Below are 17,216 nucleotides of genomic sequence, written 5' to 3'. Positions count from 1 at the left end.
CACCCCTGCGGCTGTCCCTGGGCAGAGGCTGCGGGAGCGGGGGATCCCACCTGGGCAGGGGCTCCCTGAGGGCGGAGGGGGATTAATTAATGCCCGCCCCTCGCCCCGCCTCTCCCCGCGCTCGCCCAATCAGAGCCGCCCCCAGAACGGCCAAGCCCCGCCCCCCGTCGCCATCCCTCCGCGCTGCGAGAGCGCGCGACCGCCGCCGGCCCCTCCCCGCGCGCGCGCCCCGCCAATGGGGGCGGTGGCGATGCCCGCGGCCCCGCCCCTCCCCGCGCGCGGGGCTCGCGGCGCTGGCGGGCCCGGCGCGGCCTGCACGTCGGCGGCGCGCGCGCGGGGCCGCGGCGGCGGCGGCGCAGCGGGGCCGCCGCGGGGCTCGGCCGGGACCGCGCATGGCGGAGCGGCGGCGGCGGGGCCCGGGACAGCGGCGCGGCGCCGCGGGAGGTGAGCCGGGGCGGCAGCGACGGGAGCGCCCCGCGGGACCTGTCCAGGTCCTGACGCGGTGGCAGGTGCCGGCGCCGGTGCCGGTGGCGGCGGGCCCGGGCCGCCCCGCACCTGTTGAGCGCGGCGGGGTCGGGCCGCGGCGAGGGCGCCGGTGCGGGGGCGCATTGCGGCGCGGAGCGAGGCCCGGCCGGTACCGGCGGCGGGGCGGGGGCGGGCGCCCGGACGGACTCACCCGGGCAGGGGCCGCGGCGGCGAAGCCATTTTGAGGGGGTAGCGGCGCCGCGGGAAGTTTGGCCCTGGCCGCCCGCCCCGGGGGCTCCTTCCCGGGCGCGGCGCCTTCCCCGGGCGCTCGGGGTCGCGGGGGACCGGGGAACCCGCCGTGCCCGGACCCCGCCGCCGCGGAGGGGTGGCCTGACCGCCCTCCCCTTCCCCCGGTGCCCCCCGGGCCGCCGAGCCCCTCTGGCGGTGCCGGGTCCGGCGCCCCCGGCCCCGCCGCCCGCCCTCTGCAGCGGGAGGCGGCGCGTCCTTGGAGAGCAGCTCGGGCGTGAAACGCGGCTGCACATCCCAGCGCCTTCCCTTCCCGGCTGGATAACCTCCACCCCACCCCCTCCACCACCCCTGAGCCCTTTTTCGTCCGTTGCTGTGGCCCCCGGTGGGTTTTGGTTTTCATGGTTCCTCCGGGATTTGGTTGGATTTGGTCTGCGCTGGAGCGGAACTGCGGTCGTGAGGTCTGTGATTGTGCTGTTAAAAGTCTCGTTTGATTAAAAAAATGTTCCCGCGAAGGGCGCCTGTCTGGTGCCTGGTGACCGAGGGGCAGCGCTGGCCCGGGCCACGCTTGGTTTCTGCCCGTCTTCACCTGGCACCTCTCAAGGCTCGGGTGAGGGAGTCGTGCCGGAGAGGGGCTGTGGAGCGTTCGGGACTCTGCACTTGGGCTGGTGAAACCACAAAATCGATGCATGAGCAGCGTGGCCACTGCCAGCCTCACTGGTCCTTGGCCTGGGCTTTTATTTATTTTTCTTTTCGGTGGTACATAAAAAAAACCCCTCAAACCTTCATGTATTTTGTAGCGTAAACAAGGTTACAGTCTCGGTTCTTATTATATTTTATTTTACCCCAGCGGTAATGAGCTCTCTGTGGCCGTGGGGCTCTCACAGACACGCTGCTGGCTTTGCGAGTTACCCATCACCACTGTTTGAGTGAAGTCGTAGCGTCCTTCTCGGAGCTGTTTTATGCTGGAGAGTGGCAGCAGGCCAACCTTCCAGAGTGCACAAGATGTTTAGAATAATTAGTGATGGAATACCCTTTTGAAATAATTGTTTGGGTTTATCTAGCACTCAGTTGTAGTGATATCTACCTCTAAAAATAGGCAGGCCCCTGAGTAATGAGCCTCGTAGTATAAACGAGTCACATCTTGAATGACTGTTGTTACTTCTGGGATGTCCGAGATAGATGCTTTTGGGGGTTTTGCCAAATCTTCTGTCTTTTTTTTTCCTGCTGCAGTGAATAAATGTGGCCCTTGGCCCTTACAGCATGTAATTGTGTGCTGACCAGAGGCAAGGCTCAGTAACCCTCGCTGTTCAGGGCTGACACAGCCACGCAGAAAGCTTCCCACTGTTCCTCTGGCAGCCCAAGGTCATGTTTTTTCCATGAAATCCATGCTCTGTGCGCTGCCACTCTGACAGAGAGGTGGGCAGCAGTTGGCTTTGCCCAGTGACGGTGCATCGCTCTTGTTCTGAGGTGCTGCCTGATCCTGGCTGTGCTGCTCCCTCATAGGATGCCTTCCCCAAGTTTCCCGAGGCACAGCTGCGTGAGTGCACAGCTCTTGCTTTCAGCAGTTGAGAACAAGGATTGCATGAGGAATTTTCTCACATTTTTCTGGGTGGTTATCAGGGCGTGACGGATGAGCTGTGGCCCAAACTTCCCATGCGCACGTGCTTGCTAAAGTTTGTTTTCAACAGCCAGCATGCTGGCCAAGGCTTCTCTGGTGTTGCTGTTGTGCAAGAGCACTGGCTCCTCTGCTCGGGAGAAGGGAAAAAAAAAAAAGCCCAGCTTTCTTCAGCAGGAGGAGAATTTGCTCTATGAACACTTGTTTTCTGAGCAGGTACCAGGAAGGACATTGTGCTTGGTGTCTGAAATGGGAGATGTCTCATAACTTTACTCCCACTGTGCTCACAGACCTCAGCCCATTTTGATATTTGCTCCCATTTTGATATTTGCTCCAGATTTATCTGCTCAGTTGAAAGTTTAGTGCCCTTTTGTGGCCTGTGTGTGTTTAGGGAATGGAAATGGGCTGTGTGTGTTTTGGGAATGGAAGAGCCCTCAGCAGCATGCTGCTATGAGCACTAAGTCTTCTGGAGTACTTTTATGATAACTAAATGGGACTGTTTTCTCTTTTAAAAGCCACCTGTGTTTTGGTTTAAGTGAGTAAAAGTCTCCTTGGCAAACTTCCCCCACACCGCTGCCTCCAGAGATCCTGTGAGGGAACAGGGCATTCCTGTTAAAACAGCGTGATGGCAACTCAGCACTGGTGTTTTGGAGATGTCATCTGTGATTTGAGGAAGTTTTGGGGACAGTAGTGGCGGTTGTGCCCCCGATGAGGAGTGTTTCTTTGCCTGTGAGGGCTGGATTGAGTGTGTCAGGGCGGTTTTAGGTGAGGCTGAAGTAGGTTGTCTCCAGGTGCTAGCAGTGGGAGCATCTTGTCAGGCTGGTACTTTTTGTGTTTGAAATCTGGTGGGTGCAGGACCCTGGGGATCTTTGCTGGAATGTCTGAGGACATGGTCTGATGAAGAGAGACCAGTGCTCTTGCTGTTTCTGAAACCAGTAGGTGCTTGGCACCTTTGACAGTCAGGCCGTGCAGCTGCTGCAGCATGGATTTCAGCTTACGTTTAAGTGCCGAAGGTTGAAACTGTGGGTTTGGGCTGTATTTATCAGTAAAAGCTGTTATTTATGTACCTTAGTTTTAAAGGAAATACCTCTATAGTAGAAATTTTGCGTGATCAAAAAAAAAAAAAAAAAGCCTGGTGAGTTGATTATGTAAGCAAATGAAATGACGTTTTAAAGCAAGTTTCTTTCCTGTTTGCAGACAGTGTGGCTGGTTGTTTTTGCTCTTTCCTACTGTTTAACATTTTTTCAGTCCTTTAAGGGAATATTTTTTTTTTGGTATGGTAGGTATGAGAAATAGTTATTTTTGCAATTAAAATCCTTGGTAGGTATGAGAAATACTTATTTCTGCAATTTAAATCCTTGAAGAGGCCATCAGCAGACTCTGGGAGCTGGCAGAAGCCAGCTGTAAGTACTGGAGGCTGTAGCTGACCACAGCAGCAGCACTTCTGTGCATTTAAAAAATAATTAATGTAAAAAAAAAAAAAAAAAAAGGAAACCCACATTACTGATACTGCTGTGGGAGCTGAGCCCAGAGTGATACTCCCGACAATCATCCTCTCAAGAATGTCTGGTTGCAAAGGGAATTGGGATCGCTTTCTATTCTCTGCCTCTGTGTCGGCCGCGGTGTTTGTCTCTCTCTGTGCCGAAGGAATCCATCCCCTCCACAAAAGCTGCACGGGGTTACCTTGAGCCTCTGTTCCCGGCGGGAAGCACGGAGCTGAGTCAGTTCTGGCTGCCCAGGGCTGTGACTCAGTGCTGTCCCCACGGATGCACGGCCAGCCTGCTGCCGGCACAGCCAGGGAATAACCTGATTCCAGAGTATCCTCTGTGGGTATCGCCTGGTTAGAGGAGCCTGGGTTACAGGGGTCGGGCTGCTTTCAGTAGTGATGTGTGTGTTGGTGGAAGTTGGTTGTTACTGAGCTTTTATATGTGATATGAGTATCTATGGAAGCCAGGGAGCTCAGAGGCCAGAAGCTTCTTTCCTTCCTACAGCGTTAGGGGTTTATGTCTTTGTGGATTGTGTTACTTTTTTTAATATTTTTTTTCCCTGTATGTGCTTTAAGAGGAATGGTGCTTTGTTTTTCTCGTGGAGAAATGTCTTCCCTGATGGTTCAGGGTAGGTCTCTTTGTGTTTCTGTCTCCTAAAGTGAGGATGCTGTTTGTGCTTTTAAATCAGGATCGCTTCATAAAAAATGTCTTTATTGGGAACTCCTGCCACCTCCCTGTGCTTCTGAGCTCGATTTCCTGTTGCGTGGCATCACAATGGCAGTGTCTCTAAATCAAATTGGTCAACACCTTGAAAAAGTCCATCAGATCTGACAAGAGAGCAGATATGTCAGAGGCCAGTGCTGAGAAGTCGTGTGAGGGCAGGAATCTGCGAGGAGGAAGTTCTCAGATCAGTGCTCTGCTGAAAGAAAAGCTGTTGGCTGAGTGCAAAGAGATATTATTGGACATCAGAGGATGTTTGTGGGAGGGAGACAAACAGAAATTCAAGTTTCACAGGTAGTTCCAGTAGAAGCTGTATCCTTATTTTCCTGAGTATCCTTGTTCTCCATTGTGGAGGTGGAGAGGAGTGATCTAACCAGCAATCTTTCATTGTCATAGGTGATAGAAGGAAGATTTTGGGTACAGTTCTTCACCCTGCCCTTGGGGGCTGAAGTGGGAGGGAGATGAATGAAGATTTTGAATTTCCCTGTAAAGGCTCTTGCAGTTGTTTGGGATAATGTCCTTTTATAGGTGCAGGAAAGCACCCGGGCCAGGATTTTTCTGCGCAGAGTGCTTTTGGCAGAGATGCAAAAGGAAGGGCTGCTCAGTGGATTGAAGAGGAATTTTGGTGTTTAATTTGTTTTAAAGAGATTTTAATAGAATGGACTCTTGGATCTTTCATCTCGAGTCCTGGGGGTAAGATGGTGAGTATCCTGAGTATCCTCGTTCAGAGAAAACGTGGGAGGAATATACTCTATTTTGAATTTAAAGTAGAAATCTTCCTCATTTGGGGGTGAGTTTGGTGCTACATGGTAGAGGGTAGTCTGATTACTTTGTTTCCTGATGCTTTTGTTATTATGATACTTTTAAGTTGCATGAAAAATTTGGTGGTGGGCCATGGGTAATACTGTGTTTGAGGACTATACCAATGCCAATTTATCTTTGTTCAAACTTTCAATTTCCCAATGGCTCCTCCTTTTTGCTCTTAATTTTGTTGTATCAGCTCTGGAAAGAGATGAACTGTTTAAAATCTGATCAAAAAGAGAACAAGGAAGTATGGAAAACACTAGTTTTTTTCATTTGTAAGATGTAATGTGAAAATGAAGTTTTTACATAGGAATTGTGAGGCAGCCTCAACTAGGAGTATTTTTTTCCCATTTAATCTGTGTAGGTTTTGAGATTTGCAGAGATAATTAGTACCTGCCTTTGCCATTCTGAAGGGCTTCTGCTGAAAGTGTTCAGTGTGTCTAAAATGAGGTTGATTTTTATTTAGATTGATTTACTCAGCTCCTCAACTTTATTAGCAAATGAGCCTTTAAGTTTTAAGCTTTCACTGCCTTTTTCCTTGCTTAGTTATACTCTAATATTTGTGCACAGTCTGCTGGAAAATTATTAGAGGGGAAAAAATTATCTTTGACTTCCTTCTTTATATGCAGATTTTATAAAACTTCTTTTACAAAGGCCATTCTGAATCAAAATGCATTTTTATTTTTCCCCTCAAATATTGAGCACTGGTACTGAGTACTTAATAAACCCCCCCCCCAGAACTCTTTGTATGACTTCCAGTAAGAACATAGTGGGGTCTTTAATTCAAAAGCATGATCAGCCCTATGTTTTCATTAATAAAGTTTGCACTCCATGCAGATTAGATGGAAAAGTCTGGCCAACCCCAGCAGAAGACTCCAGCTAGGGATAATATAAATACCAAGGTCCAGACCATAAATCAGGAAATTTGTGCAGCAGAAATTACTAGGGACTTGAGGGAGTATTGAAGGAAAATATCTCTGTAGGCTTGCTCTGGGGGAAGAGTACAACCCTCAAGATGATGGAGCCTTGGTGTGGTCCATCCTGGCTGCTCTTTGGAAGATAGTAAGAAAAAATGCATTCTGATCAAACCCAGACTAAGGTAATGCATTTCAATGCTGCTTTTGGCCTTAGACTTGCCATGTTTTTCACGGCTAAAAACAGAGGATCAGTGCTGGTATATGTAAATCTCTCAAAAATGAGAAGAATTAATATAAGCTGATGGCTGAACTGTGCTTTGTTTGGGAGAAACTTGTAATAAAGCTGGCTCAGTGGGGGAACCAGGGTTATATCCCTCCTCCACTGCCCAGGTTTTAAAGCTTGCTCTTGACATGCACAAGTAGCTCACACTGGGAGATCAAAGGAGGGGGAAATAAATTCTCTTTTGTCAGTTGCTTACTCACTTTTATAACCCCAATAGCCCTCAGTCAAGTTTACACCTGGAAAGCACTTTGTAGTGTGTGTTTTCTACAGAATGGAAACTAGTATGGGGTGTTATGTGGGGAGAGAGATCTCCTTCAGAATAGCTTCTGAATCTGAGAGAGAAATAGCATTTTCTCACTTAAATTTTGGTAGCTACAACTTGTCAGCTGGTTGAGCAGCCCCTTTTGGATGCTGACTCTGTGCAGGTTTGCAGCCCCTTGGACCTGCTGCCTGTGGGGTCTTGCACAAAGTCTGGGTGCTGTTTCACAGGCAACTGTCCAGTCATATTCCATGTTAAACCAGGGTCATCTTTTCCAGCTGGACTAAAGCATGTTCCCATTGTTTTTTATCTGTAAGCTTTTCAGAGTAGCCATGTGGCACACTTACATTTTCTCAGCAGCGGTGGCTTTGATGTCTTCTCTGGAACTGCAGCCCCTCTCTTGGTTAGAAGCACTCTAAGTGTTATCATTGGAGCTCTAAGAGCAGATCTGCTTTCCTGGGATTTAATGTGTATTATACAGACTTTCTTGTAGTCATATTTTCACAGATGCTTTTTATCTCCCGCCGCTTACCAGCGCCAAGTGGTGTTCTGCAGTTGGATGTCATGTGATACTGTGTTTTGATAACAAAGAGGAGCTGGAAATTAATGCTTAACTCAAACCAGTGATCCTGGCAGTTGTGGGTTGGGCGTGTGCACCAGCATTTTAATTTGAGTTGGGAACATGCTTCTGAGTGTTCAAAAAACACATAGATGTGGTACACAGGGGCATGGTTTTGTGATGGACCTGGCAGTGTTAGGTTAATGATTGGACTCAATGGTCATAGAGGTGATTCTGTGATTCTGTGACAGTCTCCTGCTTGTCTCCATCTCTGTGCTTGGGCTGGCATGGAGGTGGGAGAGCGTGTGCAGGCTCCCTTGGGGGACAGTGAGTGCAGAGATGAGCTACAGGGGCACGTCCACTGCCTATAAGTTTGTGATTGGACTGTGCTTCTATCCCTAATGAGTGTTCAGACTTTGATTAATCAGCAGCTAAATTGGGACCCTTCGCTGAGTTGGCAGCTCTTAAGGATGTGAGACAGAAAAGTGCAGCTGAGGCAAGCGGAAGCAGGAAGGTCTGGTTGGGAGCATGTGTGCCTGTGCTTTTGGCAAGGTACAGGCAAAGGGGCAAAGTCTCCCAGAAAAACCTTTCATGAAAATGGAGAAAATCCTCTCTTCACTCCAGAGCCTACTGTACATGCTCAAACTGGTGACAGCTCAAGCCCAGTAGCCTCCCTTCTATTCCGTGAGGACTGTCAGGTCCTTCCATCCAACAAAAAACCAACAAAATTTGGTTTTTCGCTGTGTCTTTGCAAAAAATCCGGAAAGTTGCATTAAATGCAACTCTGCTGTTTTCCATGAGGATCATAATGAGTTGGGAATGCTTCTCAACTAGTGCAAATGGTGCATTAGTCTGAAAGCCTTTGGGTAGTTTGTCCTTGCTTGATGCTTTGATATCAATTGATTTCCACAGACTTTAGTGCTGACGAATGCGGATAATGAGGAATAGTGAGTACTACTGTAGCTCTGTTGGTTGTTTTTTTTTTTTTTCCCCTGGTGCAGCCTAGTTTCTCTTCTCTTATCCCCTGAAAGCTATTCTTAGTAAATGGTTGTTTTTCTTGAATTAAATGAGTGAATAATCAGTATTTCATTCACTGTCCTTACATATGCTTAAATATAGTATTAACCTAATCTTCTTATATGCTTTTCCTTCTGCTGCTCCTAAGTTCCTAAAGGAATCAGGTTCACTATTAATAAGATCTATGAATGAACTTGCCTGGAAATAAAATAGTGCTTTTGGGCTTTGGCTTGTATTTATTGCCAAGGTGGTAATTTATTTATATTTTTTGGAAGACAGTACCATTCTTCATGCTTATAACTTCTGTGCAATCAAGAGTACTTCTTCTGTGTACAAATTCCTTGGATACAGTCTGTGATATGTTTGGGGTTTTTTTTTTCCTGCTTGGAAAGTAAAATGACTGTTTGGTGAGGAGAGAGGGAGGGAAGGAGGAAGGAAGGAAGGATGGGAGGGAGCTCTCCGTGGTACCGAGCGGGGCGGGGAGGGAAGCTCGTTCCGCCCTGCTGATCCCGGCGCATCCCGCATCCCGTCTCGGTCCTGCTGCACGGGAGCAGCGCCAATGCCTTGCTTCGGCTGCTCAGCCCCGTTTGCCGAAGGTACCGAGTTTGCATGGCCGCTGTGCCTAGCGACTCTGCCTACCCTGTCCCCTCTGCTCCCAGCTCTGCTGAGGCCTCCAGCACACCAGGAATATCATCTCTTAACATTAGACCACGGTCACGTCACTCCGGAGAAGGAGTAGATATGATAACTTGGATAAATATAGCTTAAATAAATATAGCTAGTGTTCCTCTAACTCCATAGTTTTTTCTCAGCTTGTCGTTCTCCTATGGCTGCATTTCAGATGGTGATGGCTGACTGGCTTTTTTGTAGCCCAGTACTACTGGACAGTATTCCCAACCCCACTGCTCATTTTTCATCTCTTCTCGTGCATTTTTTTCTCAGACAAAACCAACTGCTCCTCGTGCAGACTTTAGTCTGGTTTCAGAGTCAGCAGCTCAGCTGAATGGGAGCCATGGTCCTTCTGAGGTCCTTCCCAGTTTGTTCAGCTCGAGTATGGACACACACAGCTTCTCTCAGCATCTGTGGTGCCCCTGCTGGCTTTCAGCATAAGCCTGCTTTAAGTTCAGAGTTCACAGAATATCCAGAGTTGGAAGGGATCCACAAGGATTATGGAGTCCAACTCCTGGCCCTGCACAGGACAACCCCAAGAAGAGCTGTTCTTTGCTCTCCTTTCAATCTATTCTTTCCTCAGTCACTTGTTCAGTAGATTTACTTTCTTTTAAAGTTGGCTTTCCAGTCTTAAGCGAGCTTCCCCAGTAGATGTGAGAACGTTTTCTAAATAGCTGCTCTTGATGGCTTTCAGTGAATGTGGAAGGGCCTGGAAATACAGCATTTTATTCTTGTAATAAAAGCTCTGTTGAGGAATATGGCTATTGACTGTTACTCTCTTGCCAGAGTATCACCTGATCTATAGGACAGCTTGGCTGAAACAGGCTGCCTTGAATGCTAAAGGAAAAAAAGCCAGTATTTGAAGGTCATAGCTTTTAGAGTGCAGTAGTAGAAAATAGGGAGAGGAATTTTTCTCTCTGTAGCTTTCAGTGTAGCAGAGCTCCTCAGCATTAGCAAAGGTTTTGGCTTGGGTATTTGTGCTCCTCCCTGGGTCTTGACCTTCCTTGCTGCCTTCTTGTATTCTTGCCTAGGTTTGGTACGTTGCTGTAGTCCAAACTGGACATAAATTGTAAAAATACAAAATACAAATAAATACAAAAATTGTATTAATTGTATCCATGGGTATTTTTACATCCAGTGGTGCTTCAAATGCATACAAACACCTCTTGCTCCAGCAGTTTGCTGCACTTCAGGTGTACATTGTCCTGGTAATATTGCTAGTGAATGCTACTTTAATGTGAGTGCAATGGATTAGTTTTGAATAACCGACTTTTGGATATGTCTTAGGAGGCTGCTGGTGTTCTTATTGAAGGATTTTACCTCACAGAGCTAAAGTCTTGATTTCTTGTATAGTGCATGTTCACAGTGCTTCAGTTATCCTTCAGAGAACAGCCAACTCCCTGTATTTCTGAATCAATAGCTGCTTCTTTACTTCACAGAAAACTCATGCAGTATGTGTATATACATGAAATACATGCATATGTATATTTTATATGCAGTACTTTGTCCAGAATAAAAACTTCAGTCTAAAAATAATTTCACTGCAGTAAAAGGTCACTAAAGTAGGTGCATAATCCAAATTCCACTCAACATGGTTTTTTCACATATGAACTAACGTATTCTTTGCTTCTGTGGCTGAGGTCACTTAGGTAGTCTTGATAGCATTAAATGGCTCTTTCTCTCTGTAGTTTTGTTGTACTGAACCTGAAGCAAGTGTTATGTCTTGAGTTATTTGCTCCCCTGGATTGGTCTGCCAGGGAAACGGGAAATTTCCACCCTCTTGCTGGAGCGGGTCTGCCATAGTCTGTGCAGAAGCAATGCTCCTCTCTTTGGTAATCTGTTGCTGCTTTTAAAATCTTGGGGACCTATGATGGGGTCATCTTTGGGCCTTATGTGTGTATTGGTGTAGGTGTGGGGAGCAGCAGAGACGGAGGAAGGATGTGGTGATGGTCCAGATACGTGTGTACCCTGTGAGATGGGGAGGATGGCAGCAGGCATCTTGCATGGCACTGCAGTGCTGTGCTTTTGCCTGGAGGGGAGATACAACAAGGCAAGGGAAACATGACTCTGGTTTCCAGCAAAACCACAAGCAAGTACCCCATGCCCCCAGGTGAAGGCTGGCATCTCTTCGAGTTTTCATCCTTCCTTGCCAGCTCGGGGCTGGGTGGCAGCAGGTACTGCTTGGCTGCTGTCTGCCTGCACACACATGGAAGGCTGGCAACTCTGCCCTCCTCCTGGGGCCACCCAGACATGCTTTCTGGAATGGTGTAGAAAAATAGATGTGCTTGTGGCTAATCTACTGTACTTGCTCTGCCAACATTTGCAGCGTGTATCAATTCTACCTGAAAAGCATTGATTGTTTCTTGCCCTTGGTTCTGTACAGCGCTCCCTTCCAGGATGGATAATTGCTTCCCTCTTTCCCTCTCCCCCCTGTATTTGCACAACCAGACTCTGATTTGTTTTTTTAGGCAGAGCAGCTCTTGAGACACTTCCCTTGAATTCCCTGTGCCATGTATCACCCTCTAGTCCTTCCCTATTTGCCTTCTGCTTTGAAGTGATGCTGATTTGCAAGAGATAGCAAACAGGTCCTGTATGCAGTTTTCCCATGCCTCATGCAGTGACAAGTACCTGATATTAATAATTCTCTTGTATTGGTAAGTTTTCCCCCTGGCAGGACCATCCTCTCCCTTTTTAAACCCTCTCATTCTGGAAGATGCCATCATCTCTGCAGAACTAGTTAATTACTATGGTGTCCTATCAAATACCACATTGATTTATTCTTATTGATACAAATGGTATTAACTCCATCACTTTCCCGTCTGACTGATGATGGTGACTGTTACAAAAGAGTTACAGTTTCTTGAGAGGGGGACACTTGGAAAAGCCATTTGGATATCAAGGTGAGGTCAGTACTCTGGTTTCTAACCAAAGCTTCACTGATGCACGTGAGATCTCTGGTAAACTGGTAGTACACAGTTTGGTTGATGGGTTCCTATAGGGTACATGATCCTCTCTGAAGCTTCTGAACCTGAAGGATCGAATGTGGGATCAACAAAAAAACCACCAAGATGTTGTAATGTTGCTAAATTATATTTAAAATAACACCGGAAGCTCAATATGTGTAACTGAGATAAATACCTTTCCTCTCACCCATTGTTAAGACTTAAATTTTATTAACTCCTGGGGGTAAAAAACCCACATGACTTATATTTTTGTGCCTTTTTAAGACCAAAATTTCTTCACCCCCCCTTTTTTATAATATGGCTGCTAGTAGCTGTTACTGCCATAGTATAGTTTTGTGAGCAACCACAGTGAGTAACTCACAGTTTTGTGAGTAACTCAGGCCCTCTGATTTCAAGGAAAACTAATAAATTTGGAAGGACTCTTGTCTATAAATGCACAAAGGGTGGAGAAGCCACTGAGAGCTGCAGCAACTCAAGACATGGATCTCTAGATAGCTATAGCAGGTGTTAAAGCTGAGCTAGTTGGGATGCTTGTGGAAAAGAGCACAAGCAGTATGGGAATCCCCATGCTCTGGTAAGCCACAGCTGAACAGCCCACAAACATAGGGAAAGGTGAGGTTTTGGATGTAAGTTGGGACAAGCATTTTGTATTTCATATGGAGCAGTGAAATGAATTATTTCAGCTTGACACGTTTTGAACATCTGTGTTTCTATTCAAGATTACAGTCCTTTAACCAATTTTTTTTCAGCCCTAGTATTTTATTTTTTTGTTACTGGAACTTTGCCAACCACACAAATGGCAAGAAAAAATGTTCCTTCTATCTACCCACTACAAGGACAAGCAGTGATAGCACAAGGGGGAATGACATTAAGCAGAAAGAGAGTAGATAGATGTAGAGCATTAGATCAGATATGAGGAAAAAATTCTTGACTTTGAAGGTAGTGAGGCACTGGCACAGGTTGCCCAGAGAAATCGTTGCTTGCCCATCCCTGGAATCATTAAAGGCCAGGCTGGATTGGCCTTGGAGCAACTTGGTCTGGTGGAAGGTGTCCCTACCCATGGCAGGGGTGGGACTGGATGTCCCTTCCAACCCAAACCATTTTGTGATTCTATGATCTGAAACTTTCATAAACGACTAATTAATTCTTCCCCTCTAAATATGTGTAGTTTCACATTTGTCTTGCTGAAAGATTCTTTGGGGCCACTTCTTGTAACTAACCGAGTAGGTAAAACAGATGTAAGTATTTCGATTTTCATTGGTCTCATTTCCTTTGGCTATCAGGAACAACTTTCAATACTCAGCAAAAGATGTTATCTGAAAAGCTATTAATCAGTTTTTATCTGAACTAAAAGGACTAATGTATGAGTTACCTCCTGACAATTCAGCCCTTGGAGGAGAATGTATCAAAACTCTCTTCTGTGGTCTCCAGTCATCATCTTGATACACTCTCAAGTCTTAGTCCGGTTGCCCTCTGCTGTGGTTTTTGCTGAAAAGGGATCTTACTGCTCTCTACAGCTACTTGAAAGGAGATGGTAGCAGCATAGGGGTCAGTCTCTTCTCCCATGTAACAAGTGACAGAACAAGAGGAAATGACCTTAAGTTGTGTCAGAGCAGGTTTAGATTAAATAGTAGGAAAAATTTCTTCACTGAAGGGGTGGTCAGGTGCTGACACAGGCTGCCCAGGGCAGTGGTGGAGTCACCATCACTGGAGGTATTCAAAAGGTGTGTGGATGTGGCACTTGGGGACATGGTTCAGTTGTGAACATGGAGGTCCTGGGTTAACAGTTGGACTTGATGATCTTAGAGGTATTTCTTATCCTTAGTGATTCTGATTCCATGTGCAAGTAATACAGGCCAGGAGTCCTGACCTGTGCCCAGTCACGCCAGCATCTTCCCTCTCTCTTCCTCTCCTCCTGCCCTATCCAAATCTGGGTGCTTTCCTTGCTTGTCTTATCAAACTTGGGGGGTGTATTACAATTTCTTGACTAAGAAGGTGGTAAGTGCCATTTCTGCACAATGTGGCTGTAAAATGTCTAATATTCTGTGATGGCAAACACTCTGCCCACACACCAGAGTAGTGATGGCAGTCAGATTTTACACCATGTGTGGTTGGTGTTTGTTGGTTTTTTTGGTTTTTTTTTAACATATAGATTTTTAATATTGAATAACACAAGGAACTGTTCTGGAAGGGACAGTGTGAGTCAGTCTTGTGTTAGAGAGGAACTCAGAAGACTGACTGGGAGTCAAGGTGCATCAACAGTCAGCTTGAAGTTCTTCAAATATGCTCATATTTTAGTGGGGGAAAAGCAGAAATGTGACTGTAGAAGTGAGAGGTAACACACTTATATTCTTAGAAGTCCAGCAGCTTGTTCTTCCTGAAATATTGCAGTGATGAGACACAGATGCCAAAATCCTGGAAGCTTCCACCATGGAAATGCAGATTGTCAGTTAGACTTGAGTCACAAACACAGGGTGCTTCAAGTTTGGCTTGCTGCTGCCATGCATGCCATGCATGCTCTGGGACAGGCTCAGAGTGGGCCTCCCTGGGGAAGAAAACCCAGTTTGCTCTCCTGCAGTCTCCAGCTCTGCCCAGATCACAAAATGGCTCTACATCCATAAATAGGGAAGCAGCAAGAAAACAACTGACCTGGAAACGTGATTTCCAGCTTACCCAATCCTTTGTTAGGAAAACAGCTTGATTCAGGTTTCTTTCATAGTGTTTTTAACTTCCCTGTGCGTGGAGTTCCTGTGGTGTTCACGTTAAAGCCAAAGGATTAAAGAGCTCTGAAACTCTCCCACGTTAGATGTATAACATATATTTAAAAAATAATAATATTAAGCCTGGTAGAAAGGCTGTTAGTGGGTGTCCTGGCTTTGGGTACACACATGCAATCCATGATTTTTGGTTCCCCAGTGTAGTTTGTGCTTTTTGGCATTTTGAGCACAGCAGACACAGTTTCGTGATGTATCTCCCGCAGGGAAAGCTGTTGGTGAGCTGCAGGCTGATGGAGAATGATTGGCATTGGGATTAGTGTCAAAGGATAAGCCCAAAATTCCCCCTCTGCCCTCATGAGGCTCCACCTGGAGTACTGTGTCCAGGTTTGGGGTCCTCAGCATAAAAAAGATGTGGGTTTGTTAGAGCGGGTCCGGAGCAGGCCATGGAGATGCTCCAAGGGCTGGAGCCCCTCTGCTCTGGAGCCAGGCTGGGAGAGCTGGGGGTGTTCACCTGGAGAAGAGAGGGCTCTGATGAGACCTTAGAGCCTCTTCCAGTGCCTAAAGGGGCTCCAAGAAAGCTGGAGAGGGACTTTGGACAAGGACCTGGAGGGACAGGACAAGGGGGAATGGCTTCCCACTGACAGACAGCAGGGTTAGATGGGATAGTGGGAAGAAATTTTTCCCTGTGAGGGTAGGGAGGCCCTGGCACAGGTTGCCCAGAGAAACTGTGGCTGCTCCATCCCTGGAAGTGTCCAAGACCAAGTTGGACGGGGCTTGGAGCAACCTGGGCTAGTGGGAAGTGTCCCTGCCCTGGAAGGTGTCCCCTCCCTGGCAGCGGGGTTGGAACGAGATGGTCTTTAAGGTCCCTTTCAACCCAAATCGTTCTGTGTTCCTGTGATTCTGTGAAATGTGTACAGTGTCTGTGTTAAGCCCTTTTTCCAGTCTGTAGATTTTAGTTTGGTGAAGTCTTTTTACTGAAGTTGCAGCACCCTCTTCTACTGCTTTATCTTCATCTTGGTGGTATAAACTGCAATCAAGTTGCCTCTCACCAACAAACTTAAAGAATTCTTTGGTTAGGTGTTTAAAAGTAGAAGTCTCAGAATAAGGTGCCTTGGTTTGGCACCCCTGAAGCAGCAAAGTTCATTTAGGGACTGTGGAGAGTGACTTCACACTGTAAAAGCTAGAGAAGATATTCATACGTCCTTAGTGCAGGACATAATCTCATGTTTTTGCACACTGCTGAACTGAGTGATATTTATTTGGCATCTTTTATTATTCTGAGGCATTTTTCTGAAGACTAATGTTAAGTACAAAGTGCTCACATGCATCTAATCTTTGCCTTAGGGTAGGAGTAAGACTGAAAATAATCAGTCTGCCTTGTTCTGGAGGCTGAAAAGTATCGCTGCTGTTCAAAGAGAGAAAGATTTGCATTCCTGTAATATATGCTGTACACACATAAAAGAAGCATGAAGGAGGTTGTACAGGTGTTTTTTTAGAATGTGTTGAGCTGAACCCCCTGGTCAATCACTGTAGCAGAGACAAGAGCTTCCAGCAGCTTTATCAGTTGATGCAGGAACATCTGCAAAGAAGTGGGGCATCTCCCTCCAGTGCCAAAATTGGTCAGTGTGGCTGGGATGGGTGGGTTGTCCTGTCCCTGCTGGTCCTGTAGCCTAAATTCCTGTCCACAGTGTATCTGTAGTCCAGACTAAGGGTTTTTTTTAGATGTTGTCTAAAAAGTACTAATACTTTTGATTTCCTAAATTCCATTGCCTTTCAAAAGCTGCTGCTTAGTCTGGAGGTTGCATTATTGTACTATTTCAGTTTGACTAATGTTTAAAACAGCTAAATGAGTAATGTAAGTGTTTAAACATTACCTATAGTGAAATCATCAACAAGATTAAAGCTTAAGTTCCCCTGAACACATTTATGGTAATTTTGCTCGTGTGAATAATTCCTTCAGCTTCAATCACATTCTCTTTTAAGGTAACTGCTCTTACCCATGCTTTTACAGATGATCCTCTAAAAGGAGGAGTGGCATTAAAATCATTGATTTTGAAATCATTTTGTTTCAAGTACTGAAATTTTGTGTTGAGGCTTTAGGCTGTCAATTGTACCAAGGCATCAGTTAATACAATTTTTCAAACATAAGAGATGACAAAATTAAAAATCAGAAATAAAGAGTTCTTCGCTGGTATTATGTGGATATGTGAAACTATTTTTCATGAGAGAATGTTTGAAAAATAATTTATGCTGCGTTTGCTCTGAGTATTGAATATTTGAGTATTCCAGAATAAATGAGGAACATATTATTATTTGATACCTGCAGTAAAAGCAGTCACTGCTTGGATATAATGACATGGAGTAGCATCCTTTTGTTTTCTACCCATAGATTCCTGTTGCTTAATAGCTGCTGAATTTTCATAGCTTTTGAAGTGTCAGTGAACTTGGTTTCAGTGTCTTACAAACAAATGCTTTCTATACATAAGTTCAAA

At 46.2% G+C, this 17,216-nt stretch overlaps 1 protein-coding gene across 2 annotated transcripts in view; it reads left to right on the top strand.

Annotated features, from left to right (window-relative positions):
• The first annotated feature begins 346 nt into the window (after positions 1-346).
• The window catches only part of ADARB1 (adenosine deaminase RNA specific B1), a 70,816-nt gene continuing 53,946 nt past the window's right edge, over positions 347-17,216 (top strand). The window contains exon 1 of one of the 2 annotated variants that reach the window (XM_051787176.1): positions 347-444. The gene's annotated coding sequence lies outside the window, so the exon portion shown is untranslated. Of the gene's footprint in view, positions 445-890; positions 1,173-17,216 lie in introns of those variants that run through there. The other variant, XM_051787177.1, reaches the window with a different exon arrangement.

The sequence above is a fragment of the Manacus candei genome, unplaced genomic scaffold (genome assembly GCF_025592945.1).
Source record: "Manacus candei isolate 608988 ecotype Guabito, Panama unplaced genomic scaffold, ASM2559294v1 h1tg000023l, whole genome shotgun sequence".
Lineage (NCBI taxonomy): Eukaryota > Metazoa > Chordata > Aves > Passeriformes > Pipridae > Manacus > Manacus candei.
This window is presented reverse-complemented; position numbering and strand designations above follow the sequence as displayed.